Source organism: Sorghum bicolor, chromosome 2 (genome assembly GCF_000003195.3).
Source record: "Sorghum bicolor cultivar BTx623 chromosome 2, Sorghum_bicolor_NCBIv3, whole genome shotgun sequence".
Taxonomy (NCBI): Eukaryota; Viridiplantae; Streptophyta; class Magnoliopsida; order Poales; family Poaceae; genus Sorghum; species Sorghum bicolor.
This window is the reverse complement of record NC_012871.2, coordinates 14,898,039-14,905,396: the sequence shown is the minus strand read 5'-3', so window position 1 is coordinate 14,905,396 and position 7,358 is coordinate 14,898,039.

Sequence of the window (7,358 nt, the reverse complement as noted above, 5' to 3'; positions counted from 1 at the left end):
TTATTGTGAACTTGAACTTTCTCAAATGGAAAAATTGTCTATATAAAAAGTTTAGATCTTGATGATATCTAACAACTTGGTATTCAAAATTTTTTCATTTTAAGTAATTTAGTTTGTTATTTGACCAAGTTTGACCAAAACTCGTCTTGGATTTTGAACAAATGTGCTTAGGATTGGCTCAAATTTATCCAAATGGAAAAATAGACAATATATCAAATGTAGATCTTGATGATCTCTACCAACTTTGTATTCAATTTTTTTTTCATTTCAAGTCATCAAATGGGTCATTTGACCAAGTTTGATGATATCTAACAACTTGGTATGTAACAACTTGGAAAAATTGTCTATATAAAATGTTTAGATCTTGATGATATCTAACAACTTGGTATTCAAAATTTTTTCATTTTAAGTAATTTAGTTTGTCATTTGACCAAGTTTGACTATTTTTGCATTGGACAAACAATTGACACATCTCTTATAATAGCAAACTTAAATGTCATTTCATTATTTGAAATGATATAAAATAAGAAAAACTAATATAAACATCTTAAGTTACAATTGTCACATACACATACTCTATTGCAATCTATTTATTAGGCGGGCACAATAGTGATCTTCTTTTTGATGTATGTTCCTTGGTCAAGATCTTCACGTAACCATGGAGTGTCCTCAGCATTTATCAGTATGCTCGGATCTTTGGTCACATTGAAGGGCGTGATTCTGGCATCCCTTTTATAATCTTCTGAAATATCTGACTTGTCCTCAATTCCCACATTGTTTCTTTTCCCTGAGAGAACTATATGGCGTTTTGGCTCATTTGTTGATTTGTTGTCATTTTTCCCTCTCTTCTGTTTTGTAGACATGTCTTTCACATAGAACACCTGATTCACATCAGCAGCAAGGACGAATGGTTCATCTTTGTAACCAACATTGTTGAGGTCCACTATTGTCATTCCATAGTCTTTGACAACTGTCACCCCGCCTCCGGTCACCTTCACCCATTGGCACCGGAACAAAGGGATTTTAAAATTAGGTGCGTAGTCTAGTTCCCAAATCTCCTCTATACAGCCATAATATGTTTGTCTGTCTCCATTCGGGTCTATGGCGTCTACGCGAACTCCACTATTTTGGTTCATGCTTCTTTTATCTTGGCCTAGGGTGTAAAATGTATTTCTATTTATCTCGTACCCTTTGTACGTGAGGATGTGCCATGATGGTTGCCTAGCCAACAAATACAGTTGCTCATCAATCTGGTCATTACCCTGACATTCTTTTCGTAACCAATCACTGAAAGTGTCTATGTGCTGACGCATAAACCAAGCTTCATTCTTCTCTGGGAATTGGGATCGTTGGAAGTCCTTCTGTTTCGTGACATACGGCTCCACCACGGATGAGTTTTGAAGAACTTTGTAGTGTGCTTTATTGAAAGAATCGTCCCCCGTACCGATGTATGTTTTCTTTCCCAGTGTTCCCTTTCCACTCAGTCTCCCCTCGTGTCACGATTCAGGAACACCAATTGAGTCAAGTTCAGGAATGAATTCAACACCAAACTCAATTACCTCCTCTATCCCATAGCCCTCTGCGATGCTTCCTTCTGGCCGAGCACGTTGGTGGACATATTTCTTCAGAACTCCCATAAACCTCTCGAAGGGAAACATATTATGTAGGAACACAGGACCCAGAATATTGATCTCCTTGACCAGATGAACTAGGAGGTGTGTCATGATATCAAAGAAGGATGGAGGGAACACTAAATCAAAGCTGATAAGACATTGAACCACATCATTCTGTAGAGCAGCTAGTTCCTGTGGATTGATTGCCTTGTGAGAAATTGCATTGAGGAATGCACATAGCTTTACGGTGGCCAGACGTACATGTGGAGGTAGAATTCCTCTTAATGCAACTGGAAGCAATTGCGTCATAAGCACATGGCAGTCATGTGACTTTAAGTTTAGAAATTTCTTCTCAGGCACATTAATTATACCTTTTATATTAGAGGAGAATCCAGATGGGACCTTGATGCAGCTTAAGCATTCAAACATGATTTCTTTCTCTTCATTGCTAAGAGTGTAGCTAGCAAGTCTTAAATATTGGCGTCCATCATCTGTCTTCTCTGGATGCAGGTTGTCTCATTCTTCCATGCGTTGCAAGTCTTGTCGTGCTTCAAGTGAATCCTTAGGCTTACCATATACACCCATGAATCCTAGAAGGTTCACACAAAGATTCTTTGTTAGGTGCATGACGTCGATCGCATTCCAGACGTCTAGGACTTGCCAATAGGGTAGCTCCCAAAATATTGACTTCTTCTTCCACATGGGTGCATGACCCGCTGCATCTTTTGGAACTGGTTGGCTGCCTTGTCCCTTACCAAAAACTACTTTCACATCCTTAACCATCTCAAATACATCTTCTCCAGTTCTGTTGCGAGGCTTGCATCGGTGGTCTGCCTTACCTTTAAAATGTTTTCCTTTCTTTCTAACTGGGTGATTCATAGAAAGAAATCGACGATACCCAAGGTACACGACCTTTCTATATTTTTTCAAATATATACTATCAAGGTCATCAAAACAGTGTGTGCATGCATTATATCCCTTGTTTGTCTGCCCTGAAAGATTACTTAGAGCAGGCCAATCATTGATTGTCACAAACAACAGTGCTCGTAGGTCGAAGTGTTCCTGTTTGTACTCATCCCACACACGAACACCTGTTTCACTCCATAAAAGAAGGAGTTCTTCAATTAATGGCCTTAGATAGACATCAATGTCATTGCCCGGTTGCTTCAGGCCTTGGATGAGCACCGGCATCATAATGAACTTTCGCTTCATGCATAACCATGGAGGAAGGTTGTAGATACATAGTGTAACAGGCCAAGTGCTATGACTACTGCTTTGCTCACCAAAAGGATTCATACCGTCCGTACTTAAAGCGAACCTTAAGTTTCTTGCGTCTTTTGCACACTCTAGAAATTCCCTGTCTATTGCTCTCCACTGGGACCCATCAGCAGGGTGTCTCAACATGTTGTCCACTTTATGGTCTTCTTTGTGCCACCGCAATAATTTTGCATGGTCCTTATTTCTAAAAAGACGTTTCAGACATGGTATTATAGGAGCATACCACATAACCTTTGCAGGGAATTTTTTCTGGGACGTTCTTCCCCCTCAACATCGCTAGGGTCATCTCGCCTGATCTTATACTGTGATCCTTTACATACGGGGCATTCATCTAAATTCTCGTAGTCCTTGCCACGGTATACGATGCAGTCGTTAGGACATGCATGTATCTTCTTGATTTCTAATCCCAAAGGACAGACGATCTGTTTTGCTTCGTACGTAGTAGTGGGCAGTTTATTAGGCTTCGGAAGCATTTTTTTGGATCTTCAGTAATTGCCCAAATGCCTTATCGGATACACCATTCTATGCCTTCCATTTTAACAACTCCAGTGTTGTACCTAGTTTTTTTTGCCCATCCTGGGCAGATGGGTATAGTAATTTCTTGTGATCTTCTAACATGTGGTCAAACTTTGTCTTCTTTTTTTCACTTTCGCAATCTTTCCGTGCATCACGAATGACATCACCAAGAGCATCATCTTCAACAGGTGCGCCTTCTGCACCTGCCTCATCTTCAGCTTCTCCCATTCCTGTATCACCGAAGTCACCGTATTGAGCAATAATGTCGTCAGGCTCCAACTGTTCTTCTTCACCTTCTTCCATCATTATCCCGTTTTCTCCATGCTTGGTCCAACAAATATAGTTTGGCATAAAACCCGACTTCAACAAATGTGAGTGAATATTTCTAGAGCTAGAATATTCCTTCAAATTCTGACACAAGGCACATGGGCAACATATGAATCCATCCCGCTTGTTTTCCTCGGTCACTCTTAAGAAATAATGCACACCATCAATAAATTCTTTGGAGCGGCAATCGGCATTGTACATCCAATGACGTGTCATTGTGTGCATTGCAACGTAAAGTATTATAAGTTTCTAATTTTTTATACAGAAATTAAAGTAACAAATAACCTAAAATTCTCTATATCTAGTTTTTCTAAACCAGCAAAATTAAAAAAGACATAAAAGTTCTCTATTTTCTAACTAATCATGAAATGTGGCATGCATACTAGTTATAATTAACTAATTAACCATGTCATAAAGTGCAAATTAAAGAAATATAAGTTTCTAATTTTTAATAGAGAAATTAAAGTAACAAAAAACCTAAAATTCTCTATTTCTAATTTTTCTAAACAATCAAAATTAAAAAAGCATAAAAGTTCTCTATGTTTCTAACTAATCATGAAATGTGGTATGCATACTAGTTATAATTAACTAATTAACCTTGTCATAAATTGCAAATTAAAGTATTATAAGTTTCTAATTTTTAATAGAGAAATTAAAGTAACAAAAAACCTAAAATTCTCTATTTCTAATTTCTCTAAACAAGCAAAATTAAAAAAGCACAATTAATATCATGAAATGTAGTATGCATACTAGTTATAATTAACTAATTAAATCGGTCAAAAATTGCAAATTAAAGTATTATATGGTTTTAATTTTTTTTCTAAACTAATTAAAATAAAAAAACATATTATCACTATTGTCGCTGTTGAGAAGACGATGACATATGCTGCTGCTAAATATTGAGAAGATGAAGCTAGTGACCACTTAACAAGTCGATGACGGCGTAGAAATGATGAAATGAATCAATAGCCGGAGATGAGACCAAGAACAAGCAACTCCAAATGAAGAACACAGCAAAAGAGTGAAGATCGATGGGCTTAGCTAGGGAAAGAAGAGTTCAAATATGGGGAAGGACATTTAGTCCCGGTTCCTTTTAAAAACCGGGTCTAAATTCCAACACTAGTCCCGGCCGGTGAGACGGACCGGGACAACAGCTTTTAATCCCGGTTTGTGAGACCAACCGGGACTAAAGGTCCCCTCCGCCGATGTCTGACAGCATAGCCGTTGGGCAGAGGACTTTTATTCCCGGTTGGTCTCACCAACCGGGACTAAATATGTTTTTGTCCCGGACGCTGGTTGGGCCGAGATTATTGTTCATTTTGGACAAGTGACCAAAGGCCTGTTCTATAGTAGTGTAAGTTTTATGAATGAGTTTGTTTTTTACCTATAGCTAGAACATGCATATTAGTAGAAGTGCCTTTTTTTTCTTTTCTATAGAATATGCACCGGCTACTATAGATGAATGAGTTTATTTTTTTTATAGCTAGAACATGTCGTGCCTAATTACTGCATGAATGTGCTTGTTTTTTTCCTATAAATAGAACATGTTGGCAACTAATTCTCATTTTCTTTGAACAAAACATGTTGTGGAGAACCCCCACCGTGGAAGAACAAGTTCAACAACCCCAACGTGTTTGGAACCGTGGTAAAACACAACTTGCAAACTATGTTCCGGTTATGGTTTCTAGTCTAAAGAAGGGTAGAGTTGGCCGTAAGAAAATCCCAATTGATTTGGAAGCATTGCGAAACATTCCTCTAAAGGAAAGAATGGCTATAGAGGATGTGTGCACTAAACTAAATATGAGCAAATGGAAGATTCAAAAGTATTTGAAAAATGGGTCGCTTAGGCACCACTATAGTAGCATCAAACCATATCTCATTGAACCTAACAAGAGGTCTAGGTTAAAGTGTTGTGTTGACATGATTAACAAAGATTTGTTTGATGATCCGAGGTTTAAGGATTTATTTGACTTTGTGTTCATCGATCAAAAATGGTTCTACCAATGTCAAAAGTCTGAAAAATACTATTTGCTACCCGAAGAAGATGATCCCATCGAACTTGTAAGAACAAAAATTACATCCCTAGGTTTATGTTCTTATGTGTTTGTGCTCGGTCAAGATTTAGGGATGGGAATGGTATTTTTAATGGTAGGATTGGTTGTTTTCCACTTGTTTAATATGAACTGGCTATGAGAGGTAATGAGAGAACTGGTTGTGTTCGTGGAGACTTGGTTATGAAGCCCATAACTTCGATTACTAGAGAAGTGATTAGAGAGTTTATGATCAACCAATTTTTAAGTTCTTGAGTTTAAAAATGTGAAAACCATATGAATAGATTTGTCTTGAAAAATACTTTCGTTAAAATATACATATACACTTTCTGATAAATATTTTTATAAAAAAAATAAAGAGTCAAAGTTAGGCTTTGGAGACCGTGCCGCTGTCCTAAACGACTTCTTTTGTGAGTATGTACGGAGTAGGCTTTTTGATGATATGACGGTGTATTTAAGAAAAGAGAGGAGAAATGAGTTTCTCTTGGCACGATTACCAACTCTATATGAGTCTTGACATAATGCAACTATGGAATTAAACTCTCCATTAAGGGTGGGTGTTTTATCCAAGTTTCATTTTATTTCACATGACATAGTAGTATTGGAAACAACACTATACAACTCTCCATTGAGACTAGCCTTAGAAAAAATTAAATAGATCCACCTCCAATCGTTTCTTACATGCCTTGTATTTAGGACCTGTTTTGGCAGTGCTCCTCTCCGGCTTCTCCACAGGAGTACTGCCAAACTTTTTCTGGAGAAACTGTTTTTTTAGTAAAAAGCAGAGGAGCCGGAGCCGTTTTGAGAGCCTCTCATAAGAAGCCGTGCCAAACACCCTCTTAGAAAAATTGGAGGGAACCTGTCACACCCATATTTTAAGAACAAAATAGGATGCATAAAAGACTCATATGTGCCCCAGAAACAGTCGCACACATAAGTAGACAAATCTCAAATGTACCATTGCAGTGTTTATTACATAGCGGAATATATATTGAATCACATAGTCTCATACAAAAATGATAGCATAAAGTAAACAACGCTCTCGACGGAAGCTCCACACAGGGACACTGTTGACTGGTTGACTCCAAACCTAGTACTCATAACGATAATCCTCATTCCAGTCATCTTCATTATCATTTCCTGAGGTGTTGGGAAATTGCAAGAGTGAGCACATATCGTACTCAACAAGTATAACCAGGGGTTCATGAGGCTCAAATAGCTGACACTGGTTTGACTGCATTTAGCTTTTAATGGTGGATAGCATATTCATAGTTAAATAACAATTGTCAAGGTAGCATATATAATCCATTTTTCCCATGATCAAGTGTAAGCATAATTAATCTCATAGCATAAACGATAATCAAATGAACATAACAACTTAACAAGCTCATCGTCGGCGCAGCAAGAACCCCCAAGGCCGCTCATAACCGTGAGCACGGCTAGTATACCAGTTTTACACTCTGCAGAGGTTGTACATCTTTACCCATGAGTCATGATTTACCCTTTCGCCCGAGGTAGCTAGTCTCTTAAAATGCATCACTCGTGATATCAAGGTACTACCCCCCTTAAAATT